Source organism: Protopterus annectens, chromosome 2.part2 (genome assembly GCF_019279795.1).
Source record: "Protopterus annectens isolate FY-2018-M chromosome 2.part2, PAN1.0, whole genome shotgun sequence".
NCBI lineage: Eukaryota > Metazoa > Chordata > Ceratodontiformes > Protopteridae > Protopterus > Protopterus annectens.
The window spans coordinates 1,145,430,311-1,145,456,682 of NC_056730.1; positions in this window are offsets into that span (position 1 = coordinate 1,145,430,311).

Genomic DNA, 26,372 nt, shown 5'->3' on the forward strand with positions numbered 1-26,372 from the left:
TAATGTACATGCATTTGCTCAGTCTACACAGTGAGTCGCTACATCTTGAGATTGGTAGTTCCATACTAAGACTGCCTCTCATGGTGCAAAACAATGAGAACCATGATTACAGCAACAGCATGAAACACATAACTAGAATTAGTCACATAGCAGGAACGATTCCGACAGGCACAGAAACGGGAACATCTTGGACTTGGTATTAAGTAGCTGAGTGCCATAGATATTGTTTCAGACCACAAACTGATAGCCATGTTCTGTCTAAAGTGCTGCTACATGCTTTGATACATTGCAACATCCATTCGAAGCCTGCTGTAAATCAATACATGTTGCAATACTGTTTTACTTCAGGACATGCTGTCATTCCTAAATGTAAATTTAGTGCTTAGTTTTCATTACAACATTGCTTTTGTACTTTCCTATCACAAATAAAACTTGGCTGTATATGCACATGTCAGTAGTGTAACTCGTTATTTGTTTGTTTAAGGTAGTTAGACAGGTCCATTTGCAACTATGCTAAATTACAGTTACATAATGGTAAATAAAATGAAGTGCATACATAACACTTCAAGCCAGAGAAGAAGAAATGCAAACTCACCAAAGGCAACAGTAAAAACACACAAAAAAAGAACAGTTAATGAGCGCACAACCAGTGATCATCCACCACTGTGGCAGAGACATGACAGCATAGTAAATTGGAGTTAAATGTGATAGTAAATAATGAATGTCCAGATGGGGTCACACGCATCTACATATGGCTCCCATTCTATAGTAGTGCCTGAATCTGGACCTGAAAAGGTTAAAAGTTGGGGAGCTTCTGATGTTAAGGAAAATGCATTATAGATTTTGCAGACAAAATCTGCAAAGCCACAAGTACAGCAATGTAAGGAGTATTGATACATACTCTAGCAAACACACTGATGTCCTAATTGCTTTAATTTTAAAAGAGATCCTAAGGCAGGATTGTACTTCATGAAATGGATTTTGTAATCTAAGGAACAAGTCAGGATTATGACAATTGAGATTATGGGTGCACACTAGCACTACTCAAGGGTGAATAGTGATAATCTAATGAGGGATTGTAGCATTAATCTGTAGATGTTATTTATTATCACTTGAAAACGTGGACTTTTAATGGGTGATAAAAGAACTGAGACTAGCTCAGTATATTCTAGGGTGAATAACTGCATATCATTGCCTAGTGAACTCCTGGCTTCCAAGGTCAGTAGGAGAATGATCTTGTGTCATTTCTTTGAAATAAAATACATTTTTGAAAGCAATTTGTAAACCTGAGTGTATGATAGCAAGTATGGGAAAGTTAAAGCCATAGATATCTGAATTGTTTGACTGTGTGCAGAGAGCAGTTTTATGAAACAGCTACTATACTTTTATTAGAAGCATTGTCAGATCTTCGTGGTAAGGCAAAGAGCACCACTTCTGTTTTCCTAAAATTCTTGCTAAGGCCCAGTTTGTCAAATCACTAGTGCATCTACTGTAGGTCACTACATAGCCAAGTCATCTATATATAGTAGCATGTAAATGGAGTGAGAGCAAGGCATTAATAATACTTATAAACAGTAAGCTTTGTGGTACTCCCGCAACAAGGGTGACTGGGTGAGACAGAGTGAGGGTAACCCTAACTCTGAATGAGAGGTCATACAGGTAATCTATTACCAAATTAAGAGTACAGTCCAGTACTCCACAATATAAGAGTCCAGCCAGCAATCTGGGTGGTTAAATGAGACAAAGATTTAGTTACGTTAGCAAAGGCCACCTTCTTGTATCTATATTACCTAGGATTTTGTTGCTTAGGGGTAAAGATGGCAGATCAGGTACTGTAGCTTTTATAGAAGCTATGATCAAGACCACATGTAGGGTAGCTGAGTGGCTGCTGTTTTCCCAGGGTTTTCACAGTGGGGAGAGAAGTGGGATGGGTCTCTATGACTCACTTTGCTCAGCTAGTCCATGCCTGGACAAAGGAATGACTGTAGCAGTTTTCCACATATGCAGAAATATACCATCTAAAAAGGAGGAATTAATTCTGTGTTTTGTAGGTGAAAATTAAAGTGCTACAGGCTTCAATGAACTTTGGACAAATCCAAATATCCAGATTTAGTTAGGTCTTTTCTTTTAAACATTGTATTCAAGTAATTAGAAAAAATAATAACCCACATAAAGAGCAAAGTATAAAAACACCCTCCAAATTCCATCAAACTCATAAAAACAACTACACTAACAAATAACTACTGTATGTACAAAGAGAATTAATGAACCTGGGTTACAATGACATACAGATCATGGACTTCTCATAAAATTAATATTATATTTACACTGCGGTGACGTCATATAATAGCAGAAGATTAGAAAGAAAAAAGAAAGAAAAACAAGCTCTAGCTGGTGAATATTGAATAGTCTAATGCTGATCATTGACTTTAGTTTATTGGTTCCATAATAATTTGATAAAAAATGATTAGTTAATATTTTTTTAATTATTTTAAATATTTTATCCCATTTTGTGAAGGCAAACTAATGCGCTTGGTATTTTTAAGCTTCGTAAGGTTTTAATGGTCTTTCTAATTGCCTGCCCCTTATATTAATTTGAGCATATATCTTGTTTCCTCTCTGCTTTGACTGGCTGGTGTGAGTAAGCACAAAATTATCATTTTGTAAAATCAATCCCCTTCAACTATTTAAATGTATTGGCCATCTGACTGTATTCCATAGTACCAGAATACAAAAGTGCCCACTCCCTTTCAATCTATCTTGCTCTTTTAAAAATAGTGGTTCTCCACTAAAACGTAACTTTTTAGACAAGTTACCCACTTTCATATCTAACTGCTCAGTGCACATTGCAGTGTTTAGGATAAACCTTTTTTTTTCATCTTACCTTTGAGCATCCATTGCAAGACCACCAGCTACTGGAGAGCCAACATTCTGCCTGTCTGTAGTCATTTTGGGATTAGTGCTTCTGTTTTCTCTTGGTGAGAGAAGGAGTGCATTCACATTATTTCCTGGGGACTGCTGATCACCAGAAAGCTTAACAACTGCTTTATAGGTGACATCTTGGAAGCTGTGCTTATATTCTCATTCTGGTGAGAGTAGGAGCAGAGTGCATTGATTCCTGATTCTTTCTGGTTGGAGAGTGAGTGTCTTTGTTTGACGTACCTGATTGGTCTGGTTGCTATTCAAGGCATCTACCAGAAAAAGGCTTCAAGCCTACAGACCCTTGCATCATCTGGGACAAGACTGTGGATCACCAAACAGGCTGTGACCTGCTTCTCTTCTTGGGATTGATGCTAACATTTTGCTTCTGGTGAGAGAAGAAGCAAATGAGTATTGTATCCCAACAGAGTGATGCTGTGGTGAGACCAGCCTTAGTAGTAGCCAGGCAGTAGCCATTCATGCGACTCCCCTCTTTTCATCATTCTTGACAAGCTAATTCTTTGTTTTCAGTAAGTACTGCTTGATTTCTTTCTAACTTCAGAAGATCTACCGAAATACTTCCTCCTTAACTTTTTAGGGTCTACGTATTAGTTTCCCCTCAAGTGCTTGGCAGTGCTCTGTACAGACTCAGACACCTTGAGTAACATTTTTCCTGTAAAAGCACAATTGAAATTTCTGCAACATCTAGTTGCACACAAGACAACTAGTTTGCAGTGACAAGCACTGTCCACATAGTTGCAAACCAGATACTCCTGTCAGTGATTGATATTCTCACTCCAACAGTCTAATCAATAAAAAAGGGTCTGTTGCCATGGATATGAACTTTCCTCCAGCTTGGTGGATATGGGCATCCTGAGGCAATGTAGAAATTGCCTCATGTTTACTGACAACCAGTTAATTCTCAAACAAACTGATATGGTATGTGAGATATGTATTTACACAACGTCACTGGAGGCAAAGCTCTCACATAAAAGTACTCCTAATGTCAATAAGGTTGTCAGTAGTACACATGCTGCACCCATCATGCACAATTCAAAGTAAACATATAGACCCACATATACTGAGGCACTTACATGTAACCTTCCTAAACCACAAAGACCTCCTACACAAATTACACATAAGAAATACCCTTAGCAGCCCAAAATGCGCTCTTTCAAAACAACACCCACATCAACACATAAAGCTACATCTCATGGAGCCTCTACCTCTAAGCCCATAAGGCAAGTCACCACACAATCCAACATTCTAATCATTGGAGATTCCATTGTGAGACACACTGATGTCCCTCTCACCAGACTAAGGAGAAAGATACGGTCAGTTGCTTATCAGAGGCTAGGATCCACCACATTACTCATGCACTTGGGTCATTGGATCACAATTACCAATATGACTCAGTCATAGTCTATGTGGGAGTAAATGACCTGAGACGTACCTCCCTAGACTATATGAAGACAGTCATCATGGAGCTTTCGGAATATGTGTTCCAGGCTGGTATGAGCCTAGAATTGAGCAGCATTTTACCTTCTTCAAGGATGATGCTACAATACGAACAAAAGATGACTGACTTTAATAATTGGCTTAGTTTCTGGTGTCATTCTCAGGGGTGCAATATTTGTCAGCATGGAAGGAGATGGTCAACAGACCATGCTGCTTTGCCAGAGATGGTCTGCACCTCTCCCCTCTAGGCTTTCAAATATTAGCTAAAATATTGTCTTCCCTCATAGTGCCTTTTTTGAGCAATGCCAAACTGAAAGTACTGCTGACATAGCAAATCAAAACCAAGAAAATATAAAGGTATTACTGCTCAATGCTAGGAGCCTAAACAAAAAACTCCATTCCCTGGAAGCTCTCTTTACCCTAGAGAATGCTGATGTCTGTGCAGTCTCAGAGACATGGTTTAAAGCTGCGGACAGCACACCAACAGTGCAAGGTTATAATGCCTTCCACACATTTAGACCAACTAATTCACAGGCAGGGACTAAAGTTGGAGGTGTCTCTATTTACATCACAAATAAATATACTTCAAGGCTGGTCAAACAGGACAATATACTTGAGCTGCTCCATGTTCAAATCACCATAGGTAAAATTCAATACCACTTCCTTGCAAGCTATAGGTCCCCCTCTATGACCCAGGAAACCGATACCATGTATTTAAACTTATTAGAAACACTAACCATCCAACCCAATACCATATTTATGGGTGACTTTAATTACCCCACTATTAACTGGGAATCCTAAACAACATCAAACGTACATGGACAGAGATTCCTGGATTTTGCAAACACAAACTCCCAGGACCAGATAGTCAATACAACAACCAGGGGTGCAACCATACTTGATCTGGTCCTCACTAGTATGGGAGAGTGCTGTAATGCCCTACAGTAATCCCTTTCCTGGTAAAATCAGACCACAAAATGGTCCCCTTTGAATTAAAAATAAAACCTGGACCCCAGCTAAACCGGGAATATTCAGGAACTATTCTAAGGCTAGCCTCCCACTATTAAGTGAGAACCTGGCAAAATTTCAAGCCCCTATAAACCCTGTGAACACTTCTGCCTATGCAAAACTGTTCACAGAAACCCTGTACAAGCATGTTAATAACTGTATATAGGCAGCTGTACCCACCAGGAAGAAGTACAGAACTAACTCAAAAAACAAGCCACCCTGGTGGAATCACAAAATTAATCGGATGTATAACAGGAGGAAGAAAATCATAGGTTCATAGGTAGGTACTAGGCTATCCGCCCAAGGGCCTACGTAAGCCTAGCCAACAAGGTACCATCGCTTACACCACCCAAGAAAGTTATTTTCCTGTGCTACTGTCCAGCAGAGACACAGAGGTGAATCCCGGGGTGTATTTCCTATTTCCCATCCACTCATCAAGATTTTTCTTGAAGAGTGCTAATGAAGAACTTTGCTTAATATAGATGGGCAGCTTGTTCCAGAGTATAGGAAGTCTCTGGGACAGGAATCTATCCCTCCAGCGCGTCCTGTTTATTGTGGTGACAAGGTTTAGGTCCCTAGAGCATGTAGCTTGGAGGGATTGGGATTTCTTTAGGTGTAGCATGTCCAACAGCTCTGGGTTTGACATAGCTTTATATGTTCGGCAGAGATCACCTCGGAGTAGGCGATATGCTACGGAGTAAAGCTGGAGTTTTTTGAGGCGGTCAGTGTAGGGCATTTGTTTGAGGCCAGTAATCCTCTTTGTGAGGTACTTCTATGGCCTTTCCAGCTGCTACAGATGTCTCGTGAGGTACATTCCAAAAGGGGCATTGTACTCTATAATGGGTCTAATGAGTGACGAGTAGAGGGAAACAATGACCTCTTTTTTCCTTGATGAGAACCCTTTTATGATGAGGTGTGCCACATAGAAGGACTTCCTGACTACTGTGGCAATGTGACTATCAAAGGAGATATCATGGCAAAAATTAGGAGGTGCAGCACCCAGCAGGATAAAAGCACTCTCATTAAACTAAACAAACAACTCAGAGGACAAATAAAGTCTACGAAAGCAAATTTGAGGTAAGTTTGGCCTCCCAGGCCAAGGATAACCACAAAGCATTCTTTAGCTATGTCTGCAACCTCAAAGGCAATACACAATTGTGTGCAGAGCTCATTGTAAATGGTGCCCCCTATACTGAACCAGGAGATATAGCAAACCTCCTGACTGATAAATTCAGCTCCAACTTTACTGCTCTCTCCCCCTCAACCTTCCCTCAGGAAATATCATCAAACATAACCCCCCTACTATCACTAGGGAACAGGTCCTTAATGCTCTCTCTAAGACCAAGAACACTGCATCAATGGGCCCAGACAATATCCCAGGATGCCTTCTAAATAGTATGAAATATGACCTATCAGGGCCTCTGGAATTACTATTTAACTGTAGCCTCCAAAGAGGCTTCATGCCTCATGAATGGAGAAAGGCAACAGTCATCCCTCTGCACAAAGGTGGGCCATCTACAGACCCTGGAAACTACAGACCCATAAGTCTCACTAGTCTTATATGTAAAGCCATGGAAAGAATTATCATGGAGATGATCAATAGGGGTATAATAAACCTCCAGACACTGGACCTAACCCAGTTTGGTTTTATAAAGGGCAGATCATGCCTACTCAACCTGGTGGATTTCTTTGAGAAGGTCACCAAAGCAATGGATGAGGGCAAAATCGTTCACACTGCCTACCTTGACCTGGCCAAGGCATTTGACACAATACCCCACTCAGGCATTGTTGACAAACTCAAGAGGTTAGGTACAAACCCATATGTCACCTAGTGGATAGCCAACTGGCTCACAGACAGGACCCAGGAAGTTAGAATTGGGGAGTCCACCTCTACAAAGAGGCCAGTCACAAGTGGAGTCCCTCAGGGATCCGTCCTTGGACTGTACCTTTTTGGCATTTACTTCTCAGAAGTCAAGGCCAATGTCAGTGGTCTCTGGCTGACTAAATTTGCAGATGATTGCAAATTAGGAGCTGTCATTAAATCTCACACTATCACAAAAATTCTCCAGGAGGGGCTGACACAGACAAACAACTGGTGTCAGAGTCATTGACTAAAACTAAATGCCAAGAAATGTATAATAGTATTATTTGGGAAGTCATCTATCCCTGGTAACTATCATTTTGACAACACACCCCTTAGAGTAGACCCATTAATCAGGTACTTAGGAACACACATAGATAGTAATCTGGCCTTTGATCATCATATGTCTACAGTGGTGAAGAAATCATTCTGTGTTGTGCAACTTATAAACAAAGGTATGGCATCTAATTCCAAGGAAGTCATTGTTCCACTGTATTCAGCATTCATCAGACCTATTATTGAGTACAGTGCCCACTTTGGTATGTACCTAACCAGGCATATCCAATGACTGGAATGTCCACAGAGGTTCCTCACTAAAAGAATGCAGGGCATAAGTAATATGTCCTATGCAGACCACCTCAAGACCCTCTGTCTCCTACAGGCTTTTGAGGGGATCTCTATGCCTGGCATACAGGGCGTTGTCAGACCCCACTCTGATGGATATCCTGCATATCTGCAAAACAAAGAGCACCAGAATTACCCATTCTTTAGACTTAAACCTTGCCTGTGATATAAATGGACCTGCTGGAGAGATAGGTATGTATCCCAGAGACTACCCCATCTATGGAACAGGCTCCCCATCCATGTGAAGCAGAGTTCCTCCCTAATCTAATTCAAGTGTAACTTGGACAATTGGATGGGAAACCTGAAATTCATCCCGGGTTTGGTGCCTGTGTCTCTAATGGACACAGGTAACCTGTAAATGGTTCATCTCCCAGGCTCATGCTTACACTTATCAAGGGTATCAGAACTCGTCAGAGATTTGGGATGCATGGCTAGGCTTAAAAAGTCCCCTTGTGGTCATTAGCCTTGTAAACAACTATGAACCTATAAATGTTTATATGCTATACTTGAGAAGTTGTTCCAATTAATTGTGTTACTGGATGCGATAAGTTTTAAAAGGGAGAAGCGGATAACAAGAATATCTATATTTTCCTTTTGAAGGGAGGTTATAAGGGAAATCCAAACATAATGCACCAAGTTATAAGCCTTTGATATTGGTTTGTTAAGGGTGAGCGTTTGTTAGAGTTCTAGTAAAAAATTAATTTGTACGGTAGTTCCTTGAATACAAATTTTCAGGCATTTATTTATTTCAATGTTAAGTTATAGAATGGAATGCTGAAAATAAGATTAAATGGAATCAAATAAATAATCCTTTTTTTTTTTTAACTGAGGTGGACTGTTGTGTGAATGAGATCACTGCAGGAAGCAAGAAGGGTGGGAGAATGGCCTAATGGTGAAGGTGTTTACCTTACAAGCCCAAGATGCAGGGTTTGATTCTCACATGGGGTAACTGGCTAAGCTTAAAATGTCCTTAAAGGGCAGGTAGCCTAGTACTAACCTATGAGTACAATGATTTCTGTATTACTTTTATTTATTTTTTTATTTTATTTATTTATTTTTTTTGAAGGAAAGTCCGACTAAGGGTTCACAGGCCTTTTTTTTCGAGAGCGGGGGAGAAATGCTCCAGATGCATGTCTTTGGCCAGGGTGGTGATTGTTTATTATTATTAAGCAGATGGATATTTTGTTTAGCTTTTGTTCTGACATCTTAAACTATTATTCTTCTTAACAGAAACTTATTGGGCTATCAAGGAGCACTGTCTTATAGGTCTTCAGATAGGATGCAATTACTTTTTGGATCCTCGTGTCATAATTTCTGATACGCAATATGTGATCCAACACAAATGTGCATGTAGGAGTGTAGGATTACAAAGGCAACCCAGATAGATTTGTTTTAGACTTGAGTTTTTTTTTTTTGGTTTCAGGAGTTCCAGAATAAACTGAGATTGTAAAATTGTAGCTAATTCATTTGATAACTGTTATTCTACAGCTTCTACAGCTAATTAGGTAAAGAGTAACAGAAGTACAAAAAAACACTGAGTTGAACAGTAGATCATCACATCTGCCTACATCTGTAATTGCACTAGTTGTGAATTCTCCTATGTGTTTAGTTGCACAAGGTGTGAGTTATATGTCTAATTATACCAGTTAACATCCTATTTATGTGGTGAGTGCCAGCTGGAGAACATACGCATGTCACAGAGTCACACTCTGCTTTTTTACATGTTTTAAACCATTAATGTATCACAGTTACCACAGCTGTGAAAACCTTGCTAATACATCTGGAATGCAGCAGCAGAAAAGGTGTTTTGTACTGTGTTGCTATACTCTTGCTTGCATAGCTGTTTTACAACTATTACAATTCACAGTTATATTAATATATTTTCAGAACCAGCAGCGGTGGTGCAGTGCTAGCATTGTTGTCTCACAGCAAGAGGTTCTCCTGTTCAATTCTTGGTTGGAGTGCCTTCTGTGTGGAATCTGCATGTCCTCCCTGCGGTCGAATGGCATTTGAAAGACATATGTGAATGGGTGTGCCTTCACTGAAGGTTAAGTATCAGGCTGGCAACTCAGCACCATAAAAATCTACTACCAATCATTAGTGGACCAGAGTTCTGCTGTGGTGCCCCCTAACCAGGAAAAGACAAACATTAATATATTTTCAGTTGACCTGTTGCTGCAGAAGTAAGACTTCTGTCTGTAGACAAGTAAGTCATATGAGAGGCTAGTGACCTGGGTTTGAGAATAATCTGGGTTGCTGGTGGGGGTCATCCAAAAGAAAAATCAGGCATTTAATTCCTGTATATCTGCTATTAAACTCTGTGGATCTTTTGGATAAGTGTCAATAGTCTATCATTACAAGATCATACCAGTAGGTACAATATGTATTTTGAAGACAGATGTTAGTGTTTTCATCTCTGAACTGTTCACCTTTTGATGATATTGTGCTGTTTGAAAGAGGCATTGAAATAGGAGGTAAATAGGCTAATAGCCCTAGGGCCTTTACAGCCCTAGCCATGTAAAAAAACCTGTGTACCCTAATCACCCATAGTTAGATGGTCATTGTTAGCAGAGCAATTCTATGATCAACATCGGCTACCCCTATCCATGAGAGACATAGGTGCCACCCCAGGGTGAATTTTAATGTTAAAGAAAATAAGGATGAGTTTGATATATCACACCATAGGGTGGCTATGTCCATGTATGCTGTGGCACATTGCTACAACTTCCATTACGGTATGTGTCATCTCTCACTGTATCCTTTAAGGTATTATGTGTGTATCCATGCTGTTACAATGCTGTAGCACACTCTGTACCAATAAAACTACACGCACTAGGGACCTAAACCTCAGCACAAAAATAAATAGGACATGCTGGAGGGACAGATTCATTTCACAGAGGCTCCCCTCACTCTGGAATAGAATCCCAATTCATGTTAGACATAGCCCCTTGCTGACCCTCTTCAAGTGAAATCTGGACGTGTGGATGGGAAATCGCAAATTCACCCCTGGGATCTCTCCTGTGTCCCTGCTAGACAGAGGCACAGTAAACTAATCTTAAAAGGGTACCTTCTGTGACCTACTTTACAGAGGCACAGTAGGCTAATCTAATAGGGAGGCGGAAGCCAAATACACTCAGGCTAGGCTTATAAATGCCCTAGGGCAGATAGCCTAGTATCTACCTATGAACCTATGAACTTTTGCATTGTTGTATTTTTTATTATTTTTGTCTTCCCTTCCACACCACTATTGCTTCCTGTAACCATCTAGTTCCTACCCTCCATAGGCTCATTGATTCTTCCCAAAACCCCATATCCATGCGGCACTCTGGAAGAAGCAGACAGGACCTGAGCACTGCAGTCATCATACATTGGGAATTAGAAAACTGTTTTATGTTCCTAACACTCATTCCGAGCAGCACCACCATCAGTACCTCCACACAGACCCACACACACACACACACACACACACACACACACACACACACACACACACACACACACACACACACTGGCTGGAAAGTACAGTGCAATAACCAAACTGATGGATCCATTGTCAGTGCAGTATTTCTGCAGATGTGATTCCTAGCTAGAATACTTGTACACTCCTTGGATGGTTTCAACTTCCTGAAACCAGTCTGTAGGAGTTGCAGTGCCAGGCCCTCTCCTGGGCTGAATTCTTGCTGTGGGACTCTGTCAACACCCTTCACCAACAACAGAAAGCAGACATTAGCTGTTCTCGCTCCCATCCTGCCTTAAGTCAGCTTCTCCGGTGCCTTGGTTGTTCATTGTCTTAAGTCACCTGGGACACAGAGAGATCTAAAACCTATAGGGTATGGATATAGCCTTTTGCATTGTATTTTGACTCTGGTATGCTGACTGTGCTTGGATGCTGAGAAGCATGTGGTTTTATTGCATATAGTTTTATTGGATCTCTTCTGTCTCACTGAAAGACACATAATCAAATCCCCAGCACAAAAAGACAGTCACATCAAGTAAACCCATAACCAGGTATTTTCAACATATCCCATATTAAAACAAAAAGACACACCTAACATATGTAAGCAACAATCCATGACATCAACAAATGTTGGGAGGATGGCCTAAGGGTTAAGGTGTCTGCCTTCTAAACACAAGGTGCAGTGTTGGAGTCTCACAAGGGATAATTGGCTAGGCTTACAAGGGCAGTTAGCTTAGTACTCACCTATGAAATGCATACTAAAACACATCTTTACCACATGCAACCTATTTAAGTTGCATATATAAATGTATTATCAGGTCCTCACCATTCAATGCACATACTAACATAGAAAAACAGAATATATGAGCTGGTAACCTCCAAATATGTCAAACACTAGTATATAGAAAATAAATAATACAAATTAATTGCCTTTTTTGCAACCTGTTAATGCAGAGTACCACTTAATATTTAACCATAAAGGAAGAGAAACAACTGGAAGTGTGCAAAACTGCTCTTCCTTTATCATAGTCATTCAACCGCAGACAATAACACAGTACAGCCATCATGTCATGTATGTTCCCATGTGACAGGATGGCTGCTCAACAAATATACCAAATTAACAAGCGGGACTTAGTTACATGGGTGTCTCCATTTCATTACTGTAATTTACATTACGCCTTAGTGCCAAATGCCACTAACACTAACTTTGAAAAACAACCAGAGATTTGTTTATTTATTTATTTTATTTTACATTTGTTAACCGGGAGGGTCCGACTGGATACATGTCCATTTTCAGCGGAGGCCCGAGGAGAAAAGATCCACATGTGCAAAAAAAGTGACAATCAATATTCATGGTTACATTGAAAATTTAAAAATGTAAACATTTAAAAAATAAGTGATTTTATATATATATATATATATATATATATATATATATATATATATATATATATATATATATATACATGATTACATTGAAATTTAGCATCTTTGTAGGTTTATAGTATGAAATATGTACAGAAATCATCACACAGCATTGGAGTGTATAGAATGACATGTTAAACAGATTGATGTCACGGATGACAAACAGGAGAAAAAGGTGGTTAATTAAGAAGGGAATTTGTTAGAAATTAGATGTAGAAGGGTTAAACACATAGCCTTAGAATGGCTAGGATAGAACGTTATCATCCTTATAATATTGGTCTAAAGGTTGTTGAGAAGTGTATATAGTCTGGATAGGTAAGGTTCAGAAAGTTTATTCATATAGGTTAAGGAAGTTATTATTATTGAGTATTTCACCTATTTGAGTTGTGTTTTTATTGGGTTAGTCTGGGTTTAGACATGGACATAGCCAATGCCTGTTTAGGTGGTTCTTTAGGGATATCTTGAATTGGGATATGGAGCATGTAGTGGTAAGATCAGGGGGGAGTGAGTTCCATTTCTTACCAGCAGAGTTGGAGAATAATGATTCTCCGGTTGAGTTGTTGGCTTTGGCAGATTGTACTTGCATTTTGTTGGATGAGTGGAGAGATACTAGGTTGCTGTAGGGGGTGATAATATTGGTAAGAATAGGTACACTGTTATGTTGGTAGAGGATTTTATGAATAACTATGAGTTGGTTATACTGGAGTTGACTGGGTAGTTCTAGCCAGTCTAGTGTTTGAAGATTTTGACAGTGATGGGTTCTGTAGGCTGTGCAAATCTAGCTATATTGTTATAGCAGCTAGTTAATTTGTTAAGGTTTGCTTTGCTTAGGTTTATGAAGATGAGTGAGGTGTAGAGAAGGGTCAATAGGAGATGTGTTCGAACTATGGCTGTTCTGGCAGGTGGGGTTAGGAATTGTTTAATCCTATACAAGGAGCCTAGTTTTTTTGTTAACTGTTTTGATGGTTTTGTCTATATGAGCATCATACCTCAGATTATTATCAATTATTACACCAAGAAGTTTTCTGCACAGTTCTGGAGAGATTATGGTGCCATTGTTAGATGAGATTGTAATATTTGGTGATGTGAATTTACGGGTAGGGGAGAAAAGTAGTAGTTTGGTTTTATTTGGATTCAATAGGAGACAGCGACTATTGAGCCAGTTGTCTACTTTGTTGAAGGTGATTTGGGATAGGGATTGTAGTTCTGAGGGGGTAGTGGCAGAGCAGATAAGGGTAGAGTCATCTGCATACTGAATACATGTTACATCTGGGGTAACTTTGGGTAGGTCATTGATGAATATGGAGAAAAGGAGGGGGCCTAATATAGATCCTTGGGGGACACCAAGGGTGATTGGTAGAAGGGGGGATAGATTGTCCTTCCATAATACAGCTTGTTGTCTGACATGCAGGTAAGAGTGGAACCAGTTGATTACTAGGTTGCTTAGGCCGAGTGATTTTAGTGTGTCTAGGAGTAGGTGGTGATTCACCATATCGAATGCTTTGGATAGATTGAGAAAGAGGGCTGAGGAGAGCTTGTTGTGATTTTGGTTTTGATTTATTGTGTGAGAATAGGAGAGAAGTGCTGTAGTGGTACTATGGGCAGGTCTAAGTCCGTGCTGGGATGGGGCTAGGAGAGTGTTCTGGATAAGGTGAGTTAGAATTTGCTTATGTATACATTTTTCCATTATTTTGGCTAAGGGACATAGGATGGCTATAGGTCTATAGATTGAGAGTTCAGTGGAGTTGCCCCCTTTGTGAAGTGGAATAATGTGGGAGATTTTCCAGCTGGAGGGGTCATAGGATTTGTGGATAGTACGATTGATTAAGATGGAGATAGGGTATGCTATTTCCTTAGCGGCCTTTTGTAGAAATTCTCCAGGGAGTAAGTCTGCTGTCAAGGTGGTGGGTTTTCATTTCTTAAGTAGGGATTTAATATAGTCTGTGGGGATAGGATCAAATTTGAAGGGAAGTACATTTCCAAAGTGGGTGAGGTAGTGTTGGAGGCGTTGGGAGCTAGGTTATTAGCTAGGGACTGAACAGTTTCTGTAAAGAAAGTATTAAAGGTCTTTGCTACACTTTTAGGGGGTAGATGTAAGGTAGTTGAGGGGGTGGGGTTGAGGATTTACCTGGATGGAGCAGTTTATTAAGGCCTGACCAGAATTGTTCTGGTTGATTTTGGTGCTTTTTCTGTAAATTGAAATAGTAGATTTGTTTGTCTAGCATAATGGATTTTTTTGCCTCGCTTCTCAGTTGTTTGTATCTAATGTGGTCTTGTGAGGATTTGATGAATCTCCAGGAGGACCATGCTGCATTTCTAGCAATTGTTTTTTGTCTAGTACCTTTGGTTAGCCATGGAGCTATTTTGTTTTTGGTTCTGATAGTGCATTTGGGAGCATGCCTGTCTAAGATGGCTAGGAATTTAGCATTGAAGTCTGAGACTGCTTCATCAAGGGGAAGTAGTTTCAGATTGGACCATTTGCATGAGTTAAGTTCAACCTGGAAATTAGTCAGGTTAAAGTTTTTTGTGTTCCTAATGGTTTTAAAGGTGGTTTGCTGAGGCATGTCATTCATTTTTCTGATTATATAGGTTAGGAAGTGGTCACTCATGTCCTCAGGTAGGGTGCCTGATTTATATAACTGGGGTTCATTGTTTATTAGTATCCAGTCTAGGATGCTTTCCTTATTGTTGGGCTTATTGATTCTGGTAGGGGAAGTTATAATCTGGGAGAAGCCATGTAAGTTAATATGGGTGGTGGGGAAGTTTGATGAACAGGTTTTCTAGTCGATATTGAAGTCTCCAACAATAATAGTTTCTTGGGGGTGGTTAGTGGATAGCCATTGAAAGGTATTTTCTAAGGTGTCTACGTTGTCACCTGGGGGAATGTAGATACATGCCATGTTTATAGCTTTGTGTTTGTTAAGCTGGACTTTTGTGATGAGTGTTTCAGAGTTGCTAGTTATCAGGCTTTGTGGGGTACTAACAGTGGATACTTGTAGAGTGGATTTATACATGATGGCTACTCCACCACCTTTCCTGCCTTGCTGGTCAAGTCTTATTATATTGTAGTTGCGGGGTATAATCTCATTATCAGGGATAATGGGTTTGAGCCAGGTTTCTGTAAGGCATAATAGGTCAGGGGAGTGCATGTCCAGAAGGGCATGCAGATAGTGAATTTTATTATTTATACTTCTGATGTTTAGGTGACAGACTAGTAATGAATTAGGGGCATTATATGGGCACTGTAGATTGGTGACAGTACTATTTGTGGAGTTAGTGGTATCAGGTAAGTTTGGGCCTGGGTTAGGGTGGATGTCGCCATCGGCTGTAAGGTTTGGTTGTGACTTCCTTACTAGTTTGTGGATTTTTAGGAGTTGGTGATTGTATTTAGTGCTAGCATTTATGTAGGTAGCTCATAAGGGATGAAGAGGTTTTGGAGTAGTAGAATTATAGAAAAGGAGGGGTAGTAATGGCGTGGGGTAGTGTGGTTGGTTGCTAGTGGTGGTACTGGATGTAGGATACTAAGAGCTAGGTAGGTAGCGGTGTTCATAGGCAGTGAGAAGATAAAGTATTATAAGTGGGGGTATGAGGTAGTAAAGTGGTCTAGGTTTTGGAGATAAGATGGGAGTCAAAGTATTAGAGACATTTCAAAAATTTCAGTAAAATTTGTTTAAAGCAGAGGAATGTGGAAACTAAGAAAGAGCACAAGCTATAGGTCCCTGTCTATGACACACAAAACATGTAATATGTATTTAAGCATACTGGAAATACATACCATCCAAACCAATAGCATATTTGTGGGCAGCTTTAATTACCCCACTATTAACTGGGAATCATATATGACACAAAACCTGCAGGCATAGAGATTCCTGGAGTTTGTAAATACAAACTCCCTGGGCCAGATTGCCAAAGACATGTGCATCTGGAGCATTTCTCCCCGGGGCCTTCGCTGAAAAGTGGCATTGTTCCAAGTCGGACTTTCACGGTAAACAAATGTTAAATAAATAAATAAAGTAAATAAATATGCCAGGTAGGGGCACAAACATACTAGATCAGGCTCTCACTGATATGGGAAAACACTACACACTCTTTCTCCTTTGTTATTTGCTTTTTTATATTTCAAAACATTGGCAAAGAAAACAAGGGACTCAGAATGACAAGGATATAATTGGTATGGTAATCAAGAAAAGCTCACTTCAAGAGTAAAAGACATTCTTTTGTACTTCATGAATCCAGAAAACTACAGCTCAGTATTGTGTAACATTTGAAGACAGTTTCAAGTCTTTTTGGTATATAAAATTAGGCTATAGTAGTAGATTATGTGCCCTCAAGCAACACATAAACCACAAAAGCAGTGTGCAAAGCAGTCACAGCCCTTAAGGCCAAATACAACACCAAACATACTTGTCATAGGTGACTCCATAGTCAGACACACTGACGTCCCACTCACCAGGCTGAACAAGGAGAGGGTCACAGTAAGCTGCCTATCGGGCGCTAGAATCCGCCACATAACACAAGCACTCGGGTCACTCCACAGCAAGTACAAATATGACACAGTCATTGTCCATGCTGGTGTGAACGACCTGAGACGCACTCCCTGGACTACATGAAAAGAGACATAGAGGAGCTCTCTGATTATGTAGCCCAGGCAGGTATGACCCTAACCCTGAGCAGTATCCTTCCTTCACCAAGAATGATGCCACAATATAGAGACAAGATGATCAGCTTTAACAATTGGCTTAATGTCTGGTGTCATTCAAAGGGGATCCAGTGTCTGTCTGCCTGGGATGACATGCTTGACAAGCCACACTGCTTCGCAAGGGACGGCTTGCACCTGTCACCCTGGGATTCCGGATATTGGCTAAGGCTCTTGCCACCCCATAGTGCCTTTTTAGGCAAGGCTCAAATTCTAAACCTACCACCCTAGAAAACAAAATGGGAAGAAACTGAGGGTAATGCTGCTCAATGCCAGAAGTCTAAATCTCAAAATGCACGCACTCGAGGCCCTTCTCAGTATGGAGAACATCGATGTCTGTGCTGTAACTGAAACCTGGTTCAAGGCTCCTGAAAGCACCCCGGCACTATTAGGTTTTACCTCATATCATGCCCGCCCCAAAACCCGGACCACACCACAAAAGGAGGGGTGTATCCATATTCATAAAGGATACCCACACCTCCAGGTTGGTGGCAACGCACTAAGCTCGGAAACCATCCAGGTGCAACTAACCATAGGCAAAACTGCTCTACAAATTGTAGCATGCTACAGGCCACCCTCTCAAACTCAGGAACCCCACACAGCCTACCTGAAGACACTGGAGGGTATAAATGTATCTCCAAACACCATCATATTGGGTGACTTCAACTACCGAATATAGACTGGGAACATTACTCAAGCCCTAACTTTCTAGCCCAAAGGTTCCTGGAGTTCATAAATTCAAATGCCATGGAACAGCTAGTCACTGTTCCCACGAGAGGAGAAAATATACTAGATCTCATTGTCACAAACATGGGGACAAAATGCTCCACACGGAAGTATATCCCTCATTGGTGAGATCTGATCATAAACTAATCTCACTGGAAATCCACATCCCGCCCCCCCCCCAAACAAAAAAGACCATAGTGAAGAACTTCTCTAAAGCAAACTTCACACTACTCAAGACTGGTGTGGTATCCTTCAAGGCCCCTGAGCCAGTGGAAACCACAACCCAAGCTGGAAGCCCTTACAAATGCCTTCTATGAACACCTCCAGGACTGCATGGATCAGGCAATCCCAAATAAAACCAAGACTCTTTCCACAAAGGGCAAACGTCCAGTCTGGTGGACCCCAGCCATTAACAAACTTTACAATAAGAGGAGAAAGCTATTACATGATAGAACAAAATCCATAAAAGGGAAGTCACCCCTGATCATTATTAGTAAAAAATACGAGCACTCATAAAATCAACTAAGGCCAATTTTGAGAGAAAAATTGCCATGGATTCAAAGGACAATCATAAGGCCTTTTTCAGCTATGTTAGGAACCTGGGTGGAAACTCCCAGATATGCTCAGAATTAGTCCAAAATGATACAAAAATCACTGAACCCACAGACATTGCCAACATACTGGCAGACAGGTTCAGTGCAAACTTCACTCCCCTCTCCCTAAAGGAGAGATAACTATCCCAGCCGAGTGTAGCCTCCCGGACATCTCAAATGCGCAGGTGAAAGCTGCTCTCTAAAGCTAAAAACACAGCATCAATGGGACCGGATGGTGTCCCCGGCTGTGTGCTACACCAGCTAAATGAGGAATTAAACCCGCACATAAGGCAGCTGTTTAATCTCAGCCTTACCACAGGATACGTGCCCAAGGAGTGGCGTACGGCAACTGTTGTCCCACTCCACAAAGGCGGCACCTCACGGACCCTGGTAATTACCCCCATAAGCTTAACAAGTCTAGTCTGCAAAGCTATGGAGAGGATCATAATGGAGCTCATAAACAAAGATATAGGGGACTTGCAGACATTGGACCCGACCCAGTTTGGCTTTGTCAAGGGAAGATCATGCCTTTTGAACTTGGTCAACTTCTTTGAAACAGTCACCAAGGCCATTGATGAGGGAAAGGCAGTCCATACAGCCTACCTTGACCTTGCAAAGGCTTTCGACACAATACCCCACTCGGGTATTGTAGAAAAACTTACCAGCTTAAATGTAAACCCATATGTCACAAGATGGGTTGCAAACTGGCTTAAGGACAGAACCCACAGGGTTAGAGTTGCTGGCGCTGTGTCAGACTCCAAGCCGGTCACAAGTGGTGTCCCACAGGGCTCGGTCCTTGGCCCCTATTGTTTGGCATCTACTTCTCAGAAGTACAGGCCAACATAGGAGGACTTTGGCTGACAAAGTTTGCAGACGACTGCAAACTGGGCGCCATAGTGGAAAGTGCATCAGACACGGATATCCTTCAGAAGGGACTCACGGAAACAGATAGCTGGTGCCAGAGCCATGGCCTGAAGTTAAACGCCAAAAATGTATAGTCATACCCTTCGGGAAAAACAAGGTAACCCCAAGCTACCATATAGGTGGCAATCCACTAAGCACAGAAGAGGTTATCAGGGACCTGGGGACCCAGGTTGACAGTGGCCTTTCTTTGACACTCACATTGCTAAAGTGGTTAGAAAGACCTTCTACATTGCCCACCTGATCATGAAGGGATTCACATCCAGATCTAGTGAGGTTATTGTTCCCTGTACTCTTCACTTATCAGACCAATGATCGAGTATAATGCCCCATTCGGGATGTATCTCACCCGACATCTGCAGCAATTGGAGAGACCCCAAAAGTTCCTCACCAAAAGGATAAAGGGACTCCAAAATCTGTCATATGCTGCCAGATTGAAGAAACTCCAGCTCTATTCAGTCGCATACCGCCTGCTCAGAGGTGACATGTGCCTGACATGCAAGGCCATGTCCAGCCCGGAATTAATGGACATGCTCCATCTCAAAAATCCAAATCCACCAAAACCACTAGAGCAAGCGACTTAAACCTTAGCACGGATATAAATAGGACGTGCTGGAGGGATAGATTTATCACTCAGAGACTCCCTATGCTGTGGAATAAAATCCCGGTCCATGTGAGGCAGAGCACCTCGCTGACTCTGTTCAAGAGAAATCTAGACCTGTGGATGGGAGATCGTAGGTTTACCCCGGCAATCATCTCTGTGTCACTGCTGGACAGAGGCACAACAAACTAATGGGCACAGTATTTTTTCATATAAGGGGTGGCGTAAGCCACAAAAATTTGGGCTAGGCTTATAAATGCCTTAGGGCAGATAGCCTAGTATAAACCTATGAACCTATGAACCTATAAATACCCCTATTAATAGGGACATGATAAGATGAAGCATTTAGTAGCATGGTTTAAAAAAGGCTTTTGTTATGTCAGCTGAGGATATGTTGGAAGAGACTAAGGGAACCCTGGGAGGACATATGTGTGGCTATGGTATGCAACAAAGTCCAGAAATGTTAGGATTTTTGCTTGAAAGTGCTTGCACAGGTATTTTATATCTCAAGCAGACTTCAAAGAATTGTTCCTCAGGTAGTCAGCAAATACTGGAGGTGTGATGTGAAAGGAGGCAAATGAGAACATGTTTTTGGGAGTCTAATGAGTTGGCAGATTTAAGACATTTTGTTGCAGGAAAAAATCACAGGAGACAGAAATAATTTAGCACTTTCATTCACTTTACTTATGGAACTTCTTCAGAATAACCACACATACAATCACTTGTCTTTAAATACCAGTTAAGGCAAACCAATAAATTCAAACAAACCAATCGCATCACTTTATCAATTACATCTAAAAAACATTTAAAGTACCAACATAAAAATTCATGTAACTTGTTTCACATATAAAACGTCACACATAATATTATCTTAAATAACTCTTAATAGAAATGGTTTCATTAATACCTGGAAGGCAATCAGCCCTCAAACATATTTGCCATTTCAGTTCTAAAAATTCTAAATAGTTGTTATAATCTTGCACAAATAGTTTGGTGTCAACTGTTTGAAGCACCAAAAAGTAAAACTTTTTAAAAACAGTGCCAACCTTACTATGTTTTGGTAGTGCATTGTTACAATCTGACTGTTTTATAGCTCTAACATGTTCACCAATGCGACAACCTAATGTCCTGGTTGTCTTACCCACATAAAAACAATTACAGGATCCACGGATAGCTAAATAAACTAAATCCTTACTCTGATATGTGTACCTGTACTTGGGTATAAATTCATAATTGGTGTGCTTAAAAATGTAATTGCTTCCAGAATAAATAATCCTATACTGCATACAATTCTGGCAAGGAAATGTCCCTAAGGGACCCAACCCATCACATTCTCCTGTCCTAGAAAGCTTTTCTAATGTCCCTTTTAGCTCACGTTTTTTTTTTAATAAATTGGGGTTGTTCACCTATGACCTCACTAAGGTCTTTGTTCCCTAAAATCACCTTCCAATTTTCTGTGATAATGTTCCTGATGCTTTCCCCTTTGAAACTCATAGGAATCGGAAAAGCCAAAGTCTTATACCCTCCCTTGTTGTTGTCCTGTTTTTTAACATAACCAGACTCAAGAATGGGAGGAAAATCAGTATTCCTCCTGTATTAAGCAGACTTCAATGAATTGTTCCTCAGGTAGACAGCAAATACTGGATGTGTGATGTGAAAAAGGAGGCAACTGGGAACATGTTTTTGGGAGTCTAATGAGCTGGCAGACTTAAAACATTTCCCTACAGAGTATTCTGTCAGAAATTTTGGGGGAACAAATGGCTGTAACTAAGGAATGATTCTTTTGAGATGAACATTGGATCTGCGTTGCCTAGATATAGTAAGGCCTTAGTAAGAAGAAATCTATTGGATGGCAAAAAACAATTACTAGAAAATGGAAATCAAAATGAGAAGTTCTTGTAACCCTGCTAGGCCTCTTTCTTTTTCTCAGCCACATGCTGCGTCGCATTTCCAGTTCCTTTCTTATCATTACCTAATAATGGTAAAAAAATGCCCACCGTTCCTTTTAGCCCTAACTTCCAAAATCGATTCATCCACCAAAGTCTTCGGGTAGCACCTCCTGAGGAACATACCCTTCAAGTTAAAACACTCATCCTCAAAGTGGCACTCAGGGGTTGTAATTTGTGCTACTCTTACCAACCTTTGGCACTTGTATTGGAATTCATATAATTGGCCAGGGCTGAATGAGCATATTTCTTTTGTCCCTGTATTAAAACTAAAAGCATTAAATAGATGATTTTACATCTTTCTTTTGATTATATTTTTTTTAAAAAGGTGGGATTATCTTGATTTATTCTTTTTATTTATTTTTTTATCTATTAGTTTTCATGTTAATTTCAACTATCTACTATTTACTATGAAAGAGGCTGTGTCTTTAAATGTTACATTAAATTTTATAATTTGACAGTTTTAAGTAATTATTTAAATGAATTTTTAATGTGGAAGTTTTATCTGATGAATTTCTACTTTGAATAGAATGAAAGCGCTTATTGATTTAAACTGGATTAAAGTTTTTGGTTGAGTGGACCAACCTGACCAGTTTGGCTTTTTGTTTGTGTTTAGTTTGTGGTCTTAAGTATTTTTACATGGATTTTAGAGGTACAACATTTCCAAATGTTGTAGTAATCCACCTTAAATAATTACAAATTTGTTTCTATTTGGAAACCCACTAGGATGATGGTAAAATATCTTTTTTCAGGTATTGCCAGATTTATACAGAGAAGAGCAATGCTGCAGTGACAAATTGTAATAACTCCTCTGTCCCCTACCGATTCTTGTGGCTGTTAATAGTTATAGATCTCATCTACTAGCTGTCTCTTGGACACTGTAGCTTGTGTGATACACACACTTCATTCCATTGGTGCTTGCTTGGCTTTTTTTGAAATTATTTATTCACTTTTATAAAATGTTGTAAATATTGTTACATCTTGCACTGCAACTTTATAGGTACTGAATACTCCATTACATCTTAGTCCTTTTCTCAGGAGTGAGTCAGGATTGTGTAATTCTATACAGGGTTCCCTCGGTTTAATAATTTACCTGTATACTTGGTGTACTCATTCCAAGTACATTATACAAAAAGAAACATAATTTCATCCCAAAGTAATCTTCATTATCCAAATAAAACCATTAAAGAGTACTAAAGACTGCACCAAACCTCACTCCCTAACATACCCTGCTCTTCAGCTCACCTCTCCCCTTATATTTATCACAGCACTATGACCATGCTGTTCTGCTAATTACCACAATCAGTACTTAAAGATCCATTTGGATTCTGCATAGTTTGCAATGATCTCTATATATGGTATGAAACAAGTAAAATCAGCTCAGGCAAAAAGAATATCCCTAAGAAGTATACCTTCTTAACACTCGCTTCTCTGAGCCTCACTGTGTGTATAGATTTAATAATCATCAGTAACGGGGGGCGGAAAAGGAGATTTGGATTTAATCATTGCCTGTGCTTTGGAATAGACAGCACATAGCTCTGCTGAGGTGACATACCTCTCCTCAGACCTCTATAACTGCTGTATTATTCCATTCAGTTTCAGTGATCTTCAAGGACTGAATGAAAGACTAGTCATGGAGAAAAGACGGAGTTTGATATCACAGAAGCACCAATTACTTGACAGCAATTGTACCTGACCAGAGCAGAGCACACAGAGCAGTCTCCTACCTGTGCGCAGGTTATATTTCTCTTTGATTACTTTGCACAAAGTCATCATCTCTGTGCAAGAAGCACACTGGATACTTATCTGGAATTCCTAGCTGTTCTTTATAAATTAGTATTTTTACTAACATGTTAACAATTCTCTAATAAAGATGTTAACTCAGACAAAAAGAACAGTTTCTACCCCAGGAAGCATAACTATCAGATCAATCCCTTAATTTGACACTGAGCTTTACTGAAATTGACTGACTGGAAAACAAGATTTCTCTGCTACAATATCCAGTTTTGCTCCTACTTTGGAAACCTTAACAAATGCAGTTTTGCAGTTTGTTTTTTTTTTACAGGAAACATTAACAGAGGCTAACCACTTTCCCCTGCCTTCTAATCCTACCTGTTCAGCCGTAGCCCCTCACCAGCAGTACCGTTGTTAATTAGCTGCCATTTGATGCCAACCTTTGTTAATTAACTGCCATTTGATGCCAATGCCTCTTCATGTATCGTGATATTTTTTTCAGAACTGGCTACCTTATTGAATAATGACAAACAGCATGTGAAACGCCACTGTGTGGAAAACAAAATGACACCGAGACTGTTTAGGATGCACTGCAGCTGAGACATTAACATTTGTCCTCACTTGTAATGCATAGGTTCATACCTATTTTCAAAACTAGGTGAGTAACATTACTGGGATATAATGTGAAATATCATGATGGGAGACAGAAAAATACAATTGTCCATGCATATTGCAGTATGTTAGATAATTTGCTTGTTATTTGATAGTCATTAAGAAGCTGTACAATGTTTCCAAAACCAAATGTCATACAAACTGTTGCAAGTTATTAACCAAAGCATTAACTTTAGAGATACTGAATATGTTTCATACAGCTCCCTGTGCACATAATCATCATGTTAATATAGCTATAAATATCTCAAAAACATGTATCCAGAAAGGAATCTGATGTAGTTATATTAAAGCTCAAGTTTGCTGAATGAAAACGTAGTTGATACTATGAATCTAATGTAATACAACATTGTTTGTGAAAATTTAGAGAACAATTTATTATGTAACATTTTGCAGTATAAAATATAATAATATTATTGTAAAGACTTTGTAGGTATTGATTATTATTGTAAAGAGTTTCTTACTGAACAGCATTGCTATTTGCACATTTTGATAGCATTTATTTTTCAGATGGTATTTGTATTAGTCTGACTTATGCTTCTTTATTTTCCTTTTCCATAAAATACTGCATATCTCTAGGATTAGTGTAGACTGCTGGGGGTGTGAGTTTTCACATTTGCTGGGTATGAAATGGGTGTATACACCACTGCCTGCTTCCTTTCTTCTTGACCTCACTAGAAGACAGAGCAAATACAGTTCTCATTTATCCACTTGAAACAAGTGATCTTTTCGTAAGTCTGAACAATTAGGTGGTCTTTTGTTTCTAGCCACTGGTTGTTGTTGTTTGTCTTTCGGCTTTTCCCAGTTAGGGGTCGCCACAGCAGAACTCCAGTCCGCTAATGATTGGCAGTTGTTTTTTATGGTGTTGAGTTGCTAGCCCGATGCCCAACCTTCAACAAAGGCACGCCCATTCAATGCATGTCTTTCGAATGCCCACTCAACCATGGGGAGGACATGCAGACTGCACACAGAAGGTACTCCCAACCCACGCCGAGAATCGAACGGGAGAATCTCTTGCTGTGAGGCAACAACGCTATCGCTGCACCACCGCGGAAACATGGATATTGTTGAGTGCCAAACCTGCAGGGCAGTTTTTGATAACTGTTATGCCAAAAGTCAGGGCCACTGCACCACATATTTAGGCATGCATCGCCCTAGAGCTCAGATGTAAGAAAAACAGAGTGAAATTACTCTCTCTAATTGCCACCACTGAGACTTTTCCTCTTAATATATCACAGTACTAAAACTAAACCAGCAGTCCCTTTGCGATACAAATGTATTTATTTGATTTATATTACTTTGTTTTGTTAATGGGTCGTCCACTTAAACAAAGTCCATTATCAGTGGAGGTGTAGGTACAAGAAACCATAAAGTAGATTATAAATCAATACATATTAGGGGAAAAACATATGCAGGGGATAAGAACTCACCCAAGGAGTATGCACAGAGAGAAAATGTTAGTGCACAAAAAAATACTTATGAATAACTGAAAATATTTACCTAGCCAAACATTTATTTGTTTGTTTTGATAACTAGGTTTTTAACTTGACTAGTGTACTTTCGGCAGAGAGATGAGAAACAAGATTCAAAAAATAAATTACAAAGCACTATATAAGATGGAAAAGCATAAAGTTCCATAAATATTTTACAAAATGTAAAAATAAATAAATAAATAAAAATACCACTTATCAGAAAAGCATAACAATATTACGTGAACTATATGGCAATGCAAAA